This window comes from Idiotropiscis lumnitzeri, chromosome 19 (assembly GCF_059441095.1).
Source record: "Idiotropiscis lumnitzeri isolate Australia: NSW breed Sydney's pygmy pipehorse chromosome 19, RoL_Ilum_1.0, whole genome shotgun sequence".
Classification (NCBI taxonomy): Eukaryota; Metazoa; Chordata; class Actinopteri; order Syngnathiformes; family Syngnathidae; genus Idiotropiscis; species Idiotropiscis lumnitzeri.
In genome coordinates, this window is record NC_142409.1 from 1,894,648 (window position 1) to 1,912,905 (window position 18,258).

The following is an 18,258-nucleotide window of genomic DNA, read 5'->3' on the forward strand; positions in this document are numbered from 1 at the left end:
GCTCACACCCGCCTACGCTCTTCCTGCTTATTCTAACAATTTCTCTCTTACAAAGTATCTGTTTTGTGACCTTGGTTCTCAAACGCTTCTACTCCTCATCAGTCCGGAATGTGCACCTCATTTCTTTCTTATCAGTCTGGAATGTGCACCTGGTTTTTGTGTCTTACACGCCTGAATCAGTGCAAAATATCATGCTGCTTGTCCTGAACATACAGAATTTAGTATCCCTTGAAACTAAATTTCTATTTGCAATCCCCCAAAACAAAAAATGTGTTAAAGGTGTGTAAAAGGTGGATTTGTAAAAAGCGCTGACAAGGGAAAATAGGTTGAGCAAGGATTTATTGTGACCGTACAACAACAATCAGCAATCTCTATGGGGAATAGAATGTTAATCAATTTCGTATAAGAATATGGGTATCTATAATTACTGTCATCGGAGTGACGATAACGAAAAACGCTGGTGGAACAAACTCACACCAGGAAATCAAAACGGGTAACAGAAAGCGCTTGCAATGCAAGGAGACCGAAAACGACAATTGCTTACCACCAAAGGATAAGATGAGTCCAAACACAACGAACGAGAACGAAAAGCGAGCCGAGGAATAGCTGAGTAAGAAGTAACAAAAGAATACACAATACACTAGACACGGAATAATTGAGGCAAAAACTATGGCAAAGATCATGAGCGAGAGCAACGTGGGCTAATAATCCGACACGGATAGGTCCGTGTCGGTGGCTTAAGTAGCCCGTAATCAAAAGTCTTAATGCACGACAGCTGCGTGGATCGTGCACGCGTCTCTCCCGGCCGGGTGACGCACGACCTGGAACGAGCGCCGCAGGAACACGCCCACTCCGCTGCAACGACAACACACGGATCGTGACAGTACCCCCCCCTCAATGGACGCCCCTTGGCGGACCACCTGGCTTTGACGGGTGAGCGTTGTGGTAGTCGCGAAGTAGAGATGGATCCATGATCCAGGAGCGGGGGACCCAATGACGTTCCTCCGGACCATAGCCCTCCCAGTCAACCAGGTACTGGACTCTCCTTCCCCTGCGCCTGGAGTCCAAGATCTCCCGCACCGTGTACACCGGGTCGCCGTCGATGATCCTCGGAGGTGGTGGCGGGCCGGTCGGCGGAACCAGAGGGCAGGTAGGAGCCGGCTTGATGAGCGAGACGTGGAAGACAGGATGAATCCTCATGGTGGGAGGCAGCTTTAGTCGGACGGAGACGGGGTTGATAATGGCCTCGACCTCAAACAGCCCCACGAAACGTGGCCCTAGCTTGCTGGACGACCCCGCCAGGTTGAGGTCGCGGGTCGACAGCCATACCTTGTCCCCGACCTTGTACACTGGAGCCGGACGCCAGCGACGATCTGCGATGCGCTGGTTGCGCTGCGCCGTGCGTGACAGAGCAGCCCGAGCCTCCTTCCAGGCCTGGTGAGCTCGCTTTAGGTGATGCTGCATCGATGGGACCTCTTCTGCGCCAGCCTGAGTCGGGAACAGCGGAGGTTGGTACCCGTAGGCCGTCATGAACGGGGACCGACCCGTAGCTGCCGAGAGCAAGGTGTTGTGGGCGTATTCGACCCAAGGCAGGTGATCGGCCCAGGATGACGGCTGACCCAGACAGACACACCGGAGCGCCGCTTTGAGGTCCTGGTTAGCCCGCTCAGACTGGCCATTTGACTGTGGGTGGTACCCCGAGGAATGGCTTGGTGTCGCCCCCAGGGACTGGCAGAAGCGCTTCCACACGCGGGAGATGAACTGCGGGCCCCGATCGGACACCAAGTCGTCCGGAATGCCGTGCAGTCGGACCACATGCTGGAGGTGAGCTGTTTCCAAGGCTGTCGGAAGCTTGGGTAGGGCGACAAAATGCGCGGCCTTGGAAAACCGGTCCACTATGGTGAGGATGACTGTGTGTCCACGTGAAATGGGCAGGCCAGTGACAAAATCCAAAGCGATGTTGGACCAGGGGCGTGCCGGGACGGGTAGCGGCCGGAGAAGACCCGCTGGGGACTGGTGCGATGACTTGCTGGCGGCGCAGGCGGGACAAGCCTGAATGTATGCGGTCACGTCGGTCTTGAGCGATGGCCACCAGAACCGTTGTCCGATCAGACCCAGGGAGCGACGTATGCCCGGATGACAGGCCAGCTTGGAGGCATGTCCCCATTGGATCACCTCTGCGCGGTGCTGCGTCGGCACGAATAGCCGGCCTGGAGGACAACCCGCTGGAGCTCCATTCTTCTCCTAGGCCTCCCGGATCTGCTGCTCCACTTTCCACTGCAGACCTCCCACCAACCGATGGCTGGGAACCACGCTCGCCGGTCCTTCCTCTTCTTCCCAGGAGTCGTGGATGCGCGATAAGGCGTCGGGCTTTGTGTTGCGGGCACCGGGGCGATACGTCAGGGTGTAGTTGAATCGGCTGAGGATGAGAGCCCATCGCGCCAACCGGGGATTGAGTCTCTTCATAAATCGTATGTACGACAGGTTCTTGTGGTCCGTGTAAATGATGAAGGGTTCCTCGGTGCCCCCCAGCCAGTGCCGCCACTCCTGCAGCGCCAGAACCACGGCCAAGAGTTCCCGGTTTCCAACGCCGTAATTCGCTTCAGCGGGGGAGAGGCGACGGGAGAAAAAGGCGCAGGGGTGGAGTCGCGGGTCGACCGGAGATCTCTGGGATAGGACGGCCCCCACTCCTGAATCAGAGGCATCCACCTCTACAACGAAAGGGAGATCACTATTAGGGTGGTGCAACACAGGCGCGTTAGTAAATGCTTTCTTTAAGCTTGAGAATGCCGCCTCTGCCTTACTGTCCCACGAGAACCGGGTCTTAGTGGAGGTGAGGCGAATGAGGGGCAAAGCCTGACGACTATAATCTTTAATAAATCGTCGGTAGAAGTTGGCGAATCCTAGGAACCGCTGCAGTTGTTTCCGCGTAGCCGGTACCGGCCATTCTACGACTGCCGGGTCGGCCTTGAGTTGCCCGTTTTCCACTATGAAACCCAGAAAGGGAACTGACGTCTTATGGAATTCGCATTTTTCCGCTTTTACATACAGCTTATTTTCCAGGAGTCGTTGCAAAACTGAGCGAACGTGCTGATGATGCTCTCTTACGGAGCGGGAGAAAATGAGTATGTCGTCTAAATAAACAAAGCAGCACACGTTAAGCATGTCTCTGAGAACGTCATTAATGAGCGCCTGAAACACTGCAGGCGCGTTCGACAGACCGAAAGGCATGACCAAGTATTTGAAGTGCCCTAAAGGGGTTTTAAACGCGGTCTTCCATTCGTCGCCCTCTCTAATGCGGACCAAGTGATATGCACTACGAAGGTCCAGTTTGGAGAAGATAGTCGCGGATTGCAGAGGGGCAAACGCCGAGTCTAGCAAGGGCAATGGGTATCGGTTCTTTACGGTGATCGCGTTTAACTCCTTGTAGTGCACGCATGGACGGAGAGTCTTTTCTTTCTTTTCGACAAAAAATAATCCGGCGCCAACCGGAGAGGTAGATGGTCTGATCAACCCCGCGGCCAAAGACTCGGCTATGTATTCCTTCATGGCCGCTTGTTCTGGTTGCGAGACCTTGTATAGTCGCACTGACGGTAGGACCGGATCTGGCAGTAAATCTATCGCGCAATCGTAATGGCGGTGTGGCGGTAAGGATTTGGCGCTTTCTTTACTGAACACGGCGCGGAGGTCATGGTAAATGTGAGGCACGTTATAGAGGTTGACCTCCGTTACCGGGGCTGCCCTGACCTGTAAGCCCTCATCGGCGGATCGTAGGCAGTGCGCGTAGCAAAAGGGACTCCAATTCTAGATGGAGAGGCGACCCCAGTCGATGACCGGGTTGTGCGCTTTTAACCACGGGATTCCGAGAACGACCGGAGCTGCCCTAGCAAAACGAGCGCTTTTCTATGTGTCTTCCTGACAGTTTTAAGGTAAGAGGTTCGGTTAATCGTCGGATGTCTGCCAAGAGGCGCCCGTCGAGGTCACACAGTTTCTCTGACCTATCGAGCTCGGTAACCGTGCAGCCGAGTCGAGAAACTAAGCCCGCATCTATGAAGCAATCGTCTGCCCCTGAATCGATCAACGCGCGAATCTTGATACCGGTGTTTAGTCCTATGATTTCCCCCTCCACCTCTAGTCTTAGTAGGTTCCCGGAGCTGTCCTGTTCCTCCGCCGCGAGGGCGGGCTGCTTCTCTCTGGAGCTGGTGGCCGCGGAAAGGTTGACCACGGACACACAATGTTCCGGGCGACGAGGAGGCGATTCTCTGCGGGCGGACATCTCCGGGCAAACCGCTACTCGATGGCCCTGGAGACCACAGTAGAAGCACGCTGCCACAGTGCGCCGACGCTGTCTCTCGCGGGAGCCCAAGCGGCTAGGCCCCGACTGCATGGACTTGTCGGCGGGTGGATGTTCGGGAACCCGGAAACGTGGTGACCCTGTGCGGCGCTGCTCCCACCCTCGCTCTCGGCGACGCTGTAGCTGGCGGGACTCCAGGCGGCTTGCCCCCAGCTGCATGGGCTCAACGGCGGGTGGAGACTCTGGAAACCGGAAACTCGGTGGCTCGGTACTGCACTGCTCCATCCCTCGCTCTCGGCGACGCTCTCGCAGACGGTTGTCGAGACGAATGGCCAGGGTGATGAGCTCCTCCAGCGTCTCGGCGTCGTCTCGAACCGCCAGCTCGTCCTTTAGGACCGGGTTCAGACCTCTCCGGAACACGGACCGCAGGGCGCAGTCGTCAAACCCACTTTCGACGGCTCGGATGCGGAAGGCGATGGAGTAGTCAGCTACCGATCGGGGACCCTGGGTGCAGTCCAATAGCTCTGCTCCGGCCTCTTTTCCCCAAATAGGGTGGTGGAACACCCTCTGGAACTCCGCTAGGAACGTGGGGAACGAGGAGCGGATATCCGGGCGTGCGTTGCTCACCGCCATGGCCCATGCACTCGCTTGACCAGTAAGGAGGCTCATCATAAACGCTACCTTTGAACTCTCGTGCGCATAAGTCAGGGGCTGCTGATCAAAGATCAGCCTACAATGGTGGATGAATGGACCGCAAAGGCCAGGTTCTCCGCCGTAGCGGTTGGGATGAGCCAAGCTAGGCTCCTTGAACGGGTAGACCGGAAACTGTGTTCCGGGAGGGGAAACGACCGGGTTGGGAACCGGAGTGACGGGGGGTACTGGGGAGCTCAAATGAGCATCTAAGCTCGTCAGTTTCTGAGCCAGTTGGCCGACCGCGTCGCGCAGGGTGGCGAGCTCGGTTGCCTGTTGACCTACTAGGCGTCCTTGACTGGTCAGAGCGTGGATTATTTTCTCTGTGTCAGCTGAATCCATGGTCGGATTATTCTGTTAGGGCCGCTTTCCAGCCTTGGTGGATTCGTAAAAAGCGCTGACGAGGGAAAATAGGTTGAGCAAGGATTTATTGTGACCGTTCAACAACAATCAGCAATCTCTATGGGGAATAGAATGTTTATCAATTTCGTATAAGAATATGGATATCTATAATTACTGTCGTTGGAGTGGCGATAACGAAAAACGCTGGTGGAACAAACTCACACCAGGAAATCAAAACGGGTAAGAGAAAGCGCTTGCAATGCAAGGAGACCGAAAACGACAATTGCTTACCACCAAAGGATAAGATGAGTCCAAACACAACGAACGAGAACGAAAAGCGAGCCGAGGAATAGCTGAGTAAGAAGTAACAAAAGAATACACAATACACTAGACATGGAATAAACGAGGCAAAAACTATGGCAAAGATCATGAGCGAGAGCAACGTGGAATAATAATCCGACACGGATAGGTCCGTGTCGGTGGCTTAAGTAGCCCGTAATCAAAAGTCTTAATGCACGACAGCTGCGTGGATCGTGCACGCGTCTCTCCCGGCCGGGTGACGCACGACCTGGAACGAGCGCCGCAGGAACACGCCCACTCCGCTGCAACGACAACACACGGATCGTGACAAAATGTTCCTCCAGTCGGGAGAAAAATGTCCTAAAAAAAAATGTCCATAAGGTCAAGTCGCGGTTTGGTGATAATTTGGAGCGGCTTCCACAGTCGTGTGGCGCCTTCTACTGGTGCAGGAAAAAGTGACGCTGGGCTTAAACGCACCGCACCTTATCAGTGTAATGTGTCCCTGTGACAATTAGGTCGCCGTGCAATGTGAATGTGGTGGACAAGAATGTAATTTTTTTATTCCTTAAGCAGCAGTGAAGACTGCTTGAACACACTCTGACGTGGCTCTCACCACGGGATCCAATTATTGTGACTAATATGCAAATGGATTCACTTTCCTGTGTTTCTGCAGCAACACAAGTCCATGAAGCCATTTTTTTCAGTCACTGTTTGCTCAATGCTCATAGTAATTTGGTTGTGCGCTAAGATGCTCCTTTTTGGTCTCATGTTCCCTTGAACATTATGTTTACTACACACTAGACATGACCCACAAAATTTTTTAAAAAGGTTTGTTGTCCTAGCTGTACTGTGGATATCAATTCCCCCTGTTGAGACATGGGAATTTCCATGACTCAATTTAGCAGTTAAATATCAAGTTGGTAGTGCTAACACATCGTAATCAATGAGTTCATGCTTGACAAGTTCAAAAACTTTGTCAGCCTCAAGTGTTCAAACAATTTTTCTCTCCCGCAAATGTCATTGCCTGGTCATAAATGACGTCCAGCAATGGTCATGTGATTTCTGAGTAATTTGCAATTCATGCTACAATAATTACACACTTCTATAAAAACATCATTTACTTCTCTGTTATTGGTTTTAACGCTCTGGTAATGTTTTTTCTTTTTGCTTATCACTGATAATGCGCCCTTTTAAAGTTTTGACGTTTGTTTGAATTCGCCCCTGCTTATTGACTCTGATATTAAGGTCCAATTGTGTCAGTGCATCACGGCCTAATAAGTAAAACACACGTTGATGTAGAACTGCTTCTATACTTAATTTTTTTTATGTTTGTTTTTTACGTCACGTGATCCTCCGTTACTATCACAACTCGTCCTGAAAAGTTAATGTTTATAACAAGACTTTCTGCTTTCTCCTTTTTTCTTCCTTTTCCTTCCGTCTGCTCAACACGTTCATGCTTTTTGTGCATAATTTAGAATTTTCTTTTCCATTTTACAAGTTGGCCAATTTAAATTAGGTTGTTTTATTTGAAAAGCCTGTAATTTTTTTTCTCTTCAACTAATCACAAGTTTCTTATTGTACTGAAGGGTCTGCGATTTGTAAGGGGTTAAGAGGGCATGTTTGTTGAATATATGGGAGTTTGTTTAATATAATTTCCTGTATTTTGTTTACTGCCTTTAATTCACCTGTTTAAATAGGCACTAGTTTGTTTTGCGGCAGTTTACTGTGATTGTGTTTCCCGTATGTCTCGCGAGAGTGTACAGTGCACAGAATGTTACTGCGCGCGCGGCGAGTTAAACTTTTGAGAGACATTTTACGAATACGGAGAAGTTGAGTGAGACGCCACGGATAAAGTTTAAGTGAGGAGTTGGTCGGCGAGACCACGGCGAGTGTGTGACCGCAATCAGGAGACCGTGAACACGCTTCGAGAGGAGAAGGCGCGTTCTCAGCACGGCAGCCGGTCGAGACATCGAGCGTGAGTTGGCAAGCTAGGCTGGCTCACTCGACGGAGAAGAGAGGACACCCGAAGCCATTAGCGGTGTGTCGCAGTCAACAGCGGTGGACTGTGAGCATTAACTGGACTGGGCAGCGTCTTCCGGATCCACCGTCATCGCGGCAGCCACCCACCCTCGCCATTTGGACTCCTCCCGACCATTCGACAAGCAGGTGCACTCGCTCACTCGCCAGCGGAGGAGCAGTTTCTCCTCCTCAATATCAGTAACCGCGGCAACGTTGGCCAGAACATTTAGTAATATTAATTTGGGCGCCCAACTAAATTTATGTTGCTATATTTGGTTATATAAAGTGAAGATTATTCAATTATTTGGTTGTAATAAATTGTGTTAAGTGTTGAATCTGGTTTCCTCTTGCTCTCTCTACACCACAGTTGGATTGAGTTAATTCGGTTTGAGTAATTAGGTAGATTCAAGTAAGTAGTAAAGGCATCCGCAACACCCCTAAGGTGAAACACATACAGTCCTCTAAGCTCCGGCACAAAATCTGGCCCTTCGAGCCGGATTCGATCAGACTTAAGGATGTCTAGAGAGAGCGAAAGGTCTCCAGCAAAAAGTCTTATTTACCCTGCTGAAGTGAAGACACGTGCTGTTAGAGAGCGTAGAAAGCCCTTGAGACTAGATGACTATGTCATTAGTACACCAGACAGCAATCGGCATGTGCTAAACACACCAGCTGACCAGACAGTAGTGGACTTTAATACCACACCGACTGTAGACACACCCCAGTTAGTAGAGGGTGCTACAGCCTCACCGCAGGCAGATACGACTACTAATGCAAAATTAGCTGACGCTTCCCTGCTGCCTGAAGAGGATGGGCAACAAAAGATGGCAGGCCAGACTAGTAACCCCAGACTAACCTCTACTGATCCTTTGCCACTGAATACTGCCAACCAAAATAGGTCTAGGAAGGAAGAAAGGGAGGAGAGTGACTCAGAAGACACCGATTCAGAATCCAGCCAATCATCCAACCCATCTCACTGTGTAAAGCCACACAAAGGGGAAGATTTCAATCACTTCCAACCAGGCGAGTTCTTCCAAGACACCCACAAAAATGGTAGGCCCCCCAGCAGAGGTTCCTGCTCATCCCAACGAAGCCGTGGCAGCCATCACTCAAGCAAATCAAGTATTCGAAGCACAGGCTCGGAATTCCTAGCCCAACTCCTGCAACAACAACGGGCAGACGCACTCATAAGAGAGGAGCGATTCAGGCAGGATGCACTCGATCGAGAAAGGAGAGCTGCGGAAGCATTGGAGAGGGAGCGCGATCGAGCAGCAGCCCAAACCTTGGAGAACACTCGGCTCGCAGCCGCACAACTACAATTTGCTTCTACCTCCAGGCAAACGTCAAGAGCATCCAGCAGGGATAACTCACCCACGCGCTGCCAGCATAGAAGAGAGGAGTTGCCTGTGAGGACTCACAGACCCCTAACAAAGGTCCAGGTTGACTCAGAAGACCTAGAAAGCCGACTGGTTCACCTGCGAGAAGCGTGTCAGGCATCAAGTCACGGTGCCATCCCCTCCTCACCACCAGTAGATCCTCATCAGACCTCTGGCCAGCTCAATCCCCCAGTGGCCCTCAGTTATGACCCACTCCCACAACGCCCTCCAGGGAGCGCCATCCCATTCTTTAAAGATGATTCTAGAAGCCAGTATCATGACATGAGAATGTGCCTTGAGTTCCTCTTGGGTGGCGCCAACCACAGTGAGCAGCAGAAGTTCCTTGAGCTGTCCATGCACTGCAAGTTACCAGCAGCAAATCTCATTTGCACAGCCAATGCCTACTCCCCCACTCCCTACACTTCCTCCATTCAGGCTCTAGACGAGCGTTGGGGACGCCCGTGGGACCACATATTGGATGAGCTCTATGAGCTGGGAGAAATGGCAGACATTAAGGATGACCAGGCCCTGGACGCATACTCCCTGAAGATACAGGCTCTGGTGAGCATGCTGAAGTTCCAGGGAGCCGCTGGTCATAGAGAACTACATGCAGGCTCCAATGTTGAACGCTTTGTGAGGAAGATTCCAAAGGAGAGGGAAGAAAGGTTCCGGCGGGAACATGAACGTCTCTACCCCAACCAACCACTCTCTAACCTAGTAGAGTTCTCTGACTTCCTGAAATCTGAGATGAGGCACATCCGCCTCCCCAAGCATGAAGGTGAGAAGTGCAGTGGACGAGACAAGTCTGACCGAAACTCAAGCAAAAGGGGACGATCCACCCACGTACTAACGACCATCGCTGAAACCCCAGTTAAGGTGCAACAAGAGCCCTTGAAAGCAAAACAGGGTGGCTCCTCAAAGAAAGGAGGGAAGAAACCTCCTCCCCAGTGTCAGTGCTGTACCGAGACCCACTGGCTAGACAACTGTCCCGTATTCAAGGAGAAGACTACGCAGGAGAAGAAACAGTGGATATTAGACAATAAACGGTGCTGGAAGTGCGCCCGTGAACACCTTGCGAAGGACTGCACCCTGAAGGGACCCTGCAGACGGACCGGATGTGGAAAGACCCACCTCACAGCCCTCCACGACCTCAACATCAGAGAGGTCAAAGCTCACCCTGACGTCGTGGAAGCCCAAAGTGAGCCACCAGAAGGTATCCGCACCTACTATGTGGGCCCCACCAGGGGTTGCAATCCCCGCGTGCTGTTGAAAATGGTGCCAGTGGTCATTCGACACCGTGACAAGACCCTGGAGACCTACGCGATTATTGATGATGGCTCAGAGCGCACTCTGCTAATGCATGAGGCTGCCATCGCGTTAGGACTCAGGGGCCACACAGAGGAGATGGGTCTCCTCACCGTCCAACCAGGGCACACAACCATTAGTGGAGAGAGTGTGGCCATTACCATCTCACCGGTCGGACGACCGAAGGATGCCTACAAAGTGAGTCACGTGTTTACTGCAGCCCAGTTGTGCCTCTCCCAGTACGGCTACCCCATGGAGGTCCTAATGAAGAGGTACCCTCATCTCTGTAACCTGGGGATTGACTCTACAAAAGAGGTGAAGCCCACCCTCCTGCTCGGCTCTGATAACGTGCATCTCACATTACCCAAGCACATCATTAAGGGTCCACCTGGATGTCCAGTTGCTCTGCAGACCCCCTTGGGTTGGACACTCCAGGGTCCCATCAGCCTGAAAAATAGGAAGACCCGTCAGACCCACTGCCTCTACATAGGAGCCAGACATGAAGACGGGGCACTGCTGGAGAACGTCCAGAAATTGTGGCAGATGGACGTCACTCCATACAAGAATGAGAAAATGCACACTCGCTCCAAGGAAGACAAGAGCGCTATGGATCTTCTCCAATCGAAAACCAAGCGTGTTTGTGTGCGTGGTGTCCTTAGATTTGCTACGCCGCTCTTGAGAAGAGAGCCCATGCCAATCTTCAAGGTTCCTCCCAGCATAGTAATGCCGTGCCTGCTTAGCACCGAACGAAGACTAAAAAGGGACCCTGACACAGCTACCGCCTATGCTGAGGAGATGCACAAACTCATTGAGTCGGGACTGGTCAGAAAATTGGAACCTACTGAGGCAGAAAGGAGTGCTGAGTCATGGTACCTTCCCCACCACAATGTTGAACACAATGGAAAGAACAGAGTGGTTTTCAACTGCAGCTTCCAAGTACGCCAGCAAAACCTGAATCTCCACCTCCTGCCCGGCCCTACTCTAACCCCTCCTCTCCTTGGCGTCATGGTGCGCTTCCGAAGGCACAAGACCGCAGTCAGTGGTGACATAAAGCGTATGTTTCACCAGGTCTGTCTGCTCGACGAAGACAAACCACTCATGAGGTTCCTGTGGAGAACAAACCCGGACGACTCAGAACCGTCCATCTATCAATGGGAGGTGCTGCCCTTCGGGACAACCTGTAGCCCATGTTGCGCCACCTATGCCCTGCAGCGTCACGTCGACAGCAGCACCGCACCCCCTGGGGTCTCAGATGTTGTCCACCACAGCTTTTATGTGGATAACTGCCTCCATAGCGTGGAGACTGCAGAAGAGGCCCGCCAGCTGGTGCATGAACTGCGCACCTTCCTGGCCACTGCTGGCTTTGATGTCCGCCAGTGGGCCAGTAATGACCCTGAGGTCATCCGAGACCTCCCAGAAGAAGCGAAGTCCGACAGTAGTGAGACATGGGTGTCTCAGTCCAGTGACAATGCCCAGGAGATGACGCTGGGTCTCCTATGGCGCTTCAAATCCGACACCCTGTGCTACCGACTCAAGAAGATCGAACCTCGTCACTACGTCACCATGAGGTCAATCTATAGTACACTGGCAAGTCAATATGACCCATTAGGTCACATCAACCCCTACACAACCCGTGCCAAGATTCTGGTCAGAGAGCTTTGGACAGAGAAGAGGGGATGGGATGACCCCCTACCTGAACCGCTTGGGGCGAAGTGGAAGGAATGGGCGGAAGAGCTCCCCACCCTCCAACGGATTGAGTTTACCAGGAGCTACTTTCCACAGAGCGTGAGTCTGACCAGCAGCAAGATCTCCCTCCACGTGTTCTGTGATGCATCCGAGATGGCATACGGTGCCGTGGCATATCTGCGCGTGGAAGAGCCTGATGGTACAGTTCACGTCTCCTTCATTCTCGCGCGCTCAAGAGTTGCGCCCAAAAGGCAACAATCAATCCCCAGACTGGAGCTCTGCGCTGCTCTAAGTGGAGCTCAGATGGGAAAATTGCTAAAGGACGAGCTTCACCTGCCACTGTATGAGGTTTGGATGTGGTCCGATTCCACAACCGTCATCCACTGGATTCAGTCGACCTCATGTAAATATAAAGTCTTTGTAGGGACTCGCGTGACGGAGATCCAAGAACTTGTGGGCACCAGCTGCTGGCGTTATGTAGGAACAAATGTGAACCCGGCGGACCTCATCACCAGAGGTGCAACTCTCGAGCAATTGGCCTGTCCCAACATCTTCCACCGAGGACCGGATTTCCTCCGAGAGCCAGAAAGCGAGTGGCCTCCTCCCCCAAATCCGGATACCGCAGAGGTCGAGGCGGAATTAAAGAAATCCATCTTCTGTGGTCTCACCGGACTCCAAGACACTCCAACCAATGGTCCAAAGGTTGAAGACTGCCATACCTTAGAGGAGCTCCAAGAACGCACCTTCCACCATAGGAACCCAGACATGGGAGATGCAACCCCACTCAGCGCGGACGACTACGCCGCCGCCGAGATTATGTTGCTGCAGAGGGTGCAACGGGAAGTTTTCTCGACAGAGATGGCATGCCTCGAATGCAAAGTAGAGCTCCCACGAGATAGTAAGCTGAGACTACTGGCCCCCTGAGCTAGACAATGACGGCGTTATACGTGTCGGAGGCCGTCTGCGACGGGCTCAGGGCCACACAGAGGACAGTAAACACCCCATCCTAATCCCTTCGAAACATCCAGTGACCCACCTGGTGATCCACCACCAAGCTGTTTCATCCTGGAGCAGAGCGGCTCTTTGCTGAGATCAGGAGGAGGTTTTGGATTCTTCGTGGCCGGGAGGCTGTGCGACGATACCAACGGTCATGTACAGGCTGCCAGAAGCTGAGAGCTCAGCCTATCATGCCACGGATGGCTGACCTTCCACCGTGCCGCCTCCGCCTCCATGAAGCGCCCTTCTACAACACGGGCATGGACTGTTTCGGGCCATTTTCCGTCAGAGCGGAAGTTGGGAGAGGAACTGCTAAAAGATGGGGAATCGTTTTCAAATGCCTCACCACGAGAGCTGTCCATCTCGAGGTGTTAGCTGAAATGACAGCAGACAGTTTCCTCCAGTCGTTTCGTCGATTCACTGGAAGGAGAGGGCGACCCCATACCCTCTGGTCTGATCACAGAACGAATTTCCGTGGAGGAGAAGCTGAGCTCCTCAAGAGCTACAACCAGATGAGTGAGGAGTTAAAAAAGGAGTTGGCCAGCCAGCAGGTCAATTTCTGTTACAACCCTCCAAATGCACCCCACTTTGGTGGAGCGTGGGAGAGAGAAGTTAGGTCCGTAAAGTCTGCCCTCAACGCTGTGCTCGGAGCTCAGGTTCCCAAATCAGAAGTCTTCAACACCGTGCTGGTAGAAATCAAAGCAATACTGAACTCCAAGCCACTGGGGTACGTCAGCAGCGATGTGGCCGATCTCGACCCCATAACCCCAAACAGCCTTCTGATGGGGCGGCGAGACGCAGCCCTCCCCCTTGCGGTCTATGCCTCCACTGAGATCATCGGCAGGAGACAATGGAGGTATAGTCAGGCCTTAGCCGACCAATTTTGGAAGAGGTTCACTACGGAGTATCTCCCATCACTGCAAGGCCGTCGCAAGTGGCTCAAGGAAAGAGGCAACCTAGAACCAGGAACCCCGGTCATGCTCGTGGATCAGGCACTCCCCCGTGCTCGCTGGCTCATCGGACGGGTGAAGAAAGTAATGAAAGGCGACGACGGGAGAGTACGCTCAGCGGTCGTAGACATTGGAGGAAGAACTTACCACAGACCAGTGGCACGTCTCATCCAGCTACCCCATTACTCTGACTCTGACGCGCCTGACTTGACTGACTGACAACTCGACTGCAGACCCTCATTTAGGAGTTGCTGATTTGCGCCGCAAATCAGGGGGCGGCTGTACTGAAGGGTCTGCGATTTGTAAGGGGTTAAGAGGGCATGTTTGTTTAATATATGGGAGTTTGTTTAATATAATTTCCTGTATTTTGTTTACTGCCTTTAATTCACCTGTTTAAATAGGCACTAGTTTGTTTTGCGGCAGTTTACTGTGATTGTGTTTCCCGTATGTCTCGCGAGAGTGTACAGTGCACAGAATGTTACTGCGCGCGCGGCGAGTTAAACTTTTGAGAGACATTTTACGAATACGGAGAAGTTGAGTGAGACGCCACGGATAAAGTTTAAGTGAGGAGTTGGTCGGCGAGACCACGGCGAGTGTGTGACCGCAATCAGGAGACCGTGAACACGCTTCGAGAGGAGAAGGCGCGTTCTCAGCACGGCAGCCGGTCGAGACATCGAGCGTGAGTTGGCAAGCTAGGCTGGCTCACTCGACGGAGAAGAGAGGACACCCGAAGCCATTAGCGGTGTGTCGCAGTCAACAGCGGTGGACTGTGAGCATTAACTGGACTGGGCAGCGTCTTCCGGATCCACCGTCATCGCGGCAGCCACCCACCCTCGCCATTTGGACTCCTCCCGACCATTCGACAAGCAGGTGCACTCGCTCACTCGCCAGCGGAGGAGCAGTTTCTCCTCCTCAATATCAGTAACCGCGGCAACGTTGGCCAGAACATTTAGTAATATTAATTTGGGCGCCCAACTAAATTTATGTTGCTATATTTGGTTATATAAAGTGAAGATTATTCAATTATTTGGTTGTAATAAATTGTGTTAAGTGTTGAATCTGGTTTCCTCTTGCTCTCTCTACACCACAGTTGGATTGAGTTAATTCGGTTTGAGTAATTAGGTAGATTCAAGTAAGTAGTAAAGGCATCCGCAACACCCCTAAGGTGAAACACATACAGTCCTCTAAGCTCCGGCACACTTATCATAAAAGTAAACATGTTAATTCTATTTCATTTCCTATTTTTCTAACTCTGTGACTCATTTTACTTCAACCAGTTCTACCTCAAAGTGAACAAGTACACATTAATGTTATTTGTAGTCTCTAATTTCTTCTCTGCTTTAATGAAAATTGTAGCCCTTCTAATCAAATTACCATCTTTTTCCTGTGTCATTTCTATCTCTGCATTTCATTCCATTTCTGGTCTATCTTAATACAAACATCATCAACTGAAATATAAAATATTTCTTCAATTCAACAAAAAGCAGAATCTAATTCCTATCCTCATTCATTTGTTTAAATGACACCTTCTTTAATCACTAAACTCTCTCTCTGACTTCCTTCTTCTCACTTGGGACCTCTTCACAGAGCTGTTTCTTCAACACACTCATGATTTACGACCACACCTCCTCTTTGCCTCCTGTCAAACCTTTCCTCTAACTTTTCTCCTTTCCTAATTTCCAAATTCACTGTAGCCTTGCCAAAACCACTCAGAACTATCAATATGTCGAATCAAAAATTACAAAATCAGGAAACACCTATGCTCTTGCAAAGGTTTCTCATGCTCACTTTCAAAAGCTTCATTCAATTAAGTTTTCCTAACACCTACCTCTCCCTTTCTGAAGGAGACACAAGTATACAATTAAGTAAAAACCATCATCAAAATGATATACCTTGTCTGTTGGATCATGTAAGTATAAATTGTGTCATCACTAATCTTTTTCTGTAAATTAATCACACCCCCACAACTTGGGCTCTCATTGTTCTGTAAAAATGAAACTAAGTTCAATTTATGCCGCCAACTCAGTGTCCTTCTGGGTACTTCAACCACACCGGTTCTAATTCTGTTACTCTAGACAGTTTTCCACTTGCAAATCTGACTATGGCACCTTTCTCACTTGCCCTATCATTTGGAATTGATTTATTATAAGCAATCCTACATGCACCAGTGTCACATAAAAAAAAGGTAATTGGTGACCCATTTACCAATACGGTTATTTCAGCTCAGTTATTTAATCAAAGGCCAATATCTCTTGTAAATTTAGGGGGACCTCTTCATCTAGAAACTCATCTGTTCCTTGATCAGCCTCAAAATCATGTTTAGATGCTTCCTATCCTAGTCATGCTGAAGGTTGCTTCTTCTCCGGGCAATTTCTTGCTATATGGCCTTCTTTTAGTGTGGTCTTCCTGTGTGGTTGACGGCAGTTTCTGGCGAAGTGTCCTGATCTGCCACAATTGTAACAAATGTCATCTCCGGTGGGAAGTCGTCCTCGTCTTTGTCCTCTAAAGCCAATATCTCTGCCCCTTCCCCCTTGATAAAAGACCTTCTGTCCTTTATCTTGATAAAAGGTGTCTATAGACCTCTGTTTCTTTTTATTTTCATCATCCTTTCTTTTCTGTTTCTTGTGTCCCTCTTCTCTATTTGAGGCTACCCTCATCCAATATTCTGTTTCCTTAAAGCCATTTTTCTTCATCTTTTTGGGGTCTTTCTTTGTCTTTCCTATGATTGATTTCTGCAATGCGGCTATTTTTCGTGTTTTTAACTGACCATTAAAACCATGTTCAGTTATCCATGTGTCTAAATACTTAATTTTATCAGGATCCTGTTTTTCGATGAACTTCCAATCTCTACACTGCAAAGTTTCCCTGGGCTTTATTTTACTACCTAATATCCCCATTTTAGACAATTTGGACCAGTTTGTCAACAACTAGGGTGTTCTAAAAACTGGTTTCTCATCAGTAGGACAGCAACTCATATTTCCTGTTTCTAACCCTTACTGTATTACATGGGATAAAATACCAAATGGTATTTGTAATCCCCAATCACTTTGCATACAGTTTTTCGCAAACATTCACAAGCAAAATGTACATTGCACTTCCCCTGATGTTGTGTGTTTTCTTTCCCATTCCTTTCTTCAGCTTTCTTTTTTCCGTCAACGCACTTCTCACTGCTTCGAAATTCGCCGGATCTTTCAGACGTGGCTTAAAGTCATATTTCTTCACTCTACAGAAATTGGCAACAAACCGGGTCATACTCGTTCATAAACTTAACATCTGAATTTGCTTTCAACTCTTTGGCCACGTTTTTAACCTATTTTCCGTTGTTGTCTGAAGTCTGTTATCTTTACTCACGCACACACAATCTTTCACACTCATCCACTCCTCTCTCTCTCACACAGCTGCGCAGCTCACCATTCACACACACACATACACTTCTCAAGCAGTTTGTTTACCAAAGAAATTCAAATAAAAAAAAATAAATAAATAAAACCCCCCGAAAATAATGCCTTATTATTCCCTAAATTTAATGTGAAATTGTGAGTAGACCTTCTCCAGGTCGTCGATCATTTCTCTATTTATATAACTCCATTGTCGACACCGAGGAACATTTAATAGACACTACCGTGCTGTCGGTTTGAACGAGTTACGACCTAATTTCTTTTTTTTTTTTTATAACTCCCTAAACAACACGATCTGGTTTAGACGTACCGCAAGACGTTCTTTTACACTACCGCGTTATCCATAATGATGAGTTGAGATGTTTAACCCTATTCCTAAACGAGTTACGGCATAATACTATTTGTAACTCCTTGAATAATGCGATTCGGTTTTAGACGGACCGCAGAACCGTTAATTGACACTACCGTGCTATCCGTAGGGGAGATCCAGCCTCCCGAAAAGTCCAGCTTCCCTTCAGCTCAATGAGTTATGGCCTAATTCGCTATTTATATAACTCCTTGGACTAGCACGATCCAGTTTCTTCAACCGCACTACTGCAAAACGGTGGAGACCTGGTCTCCGCGCGTGCTGTCTTACTCACCTCTTTCACTCCCCTTCCAATTTTTTAACATTTTAAAATTTTAAAATGGTGGTACAAAATAATTTTAAAAACAATACCTGGTTTCCTCTGGATCAGCCTTGTCCGATAGGGAACCGACATCCGGGCAGACGGCCGCAGCAGGAGCTCGGAGGCCCGCTTTCTCAAACGGTGAAGCGCTGACGTCAGATTCGGTGGCCCCCGAATAATCCAGCGACTGTCCGGGTGTGGCTCCCGGGTTTCGGCACCAAATAAATGTCAGGTTTA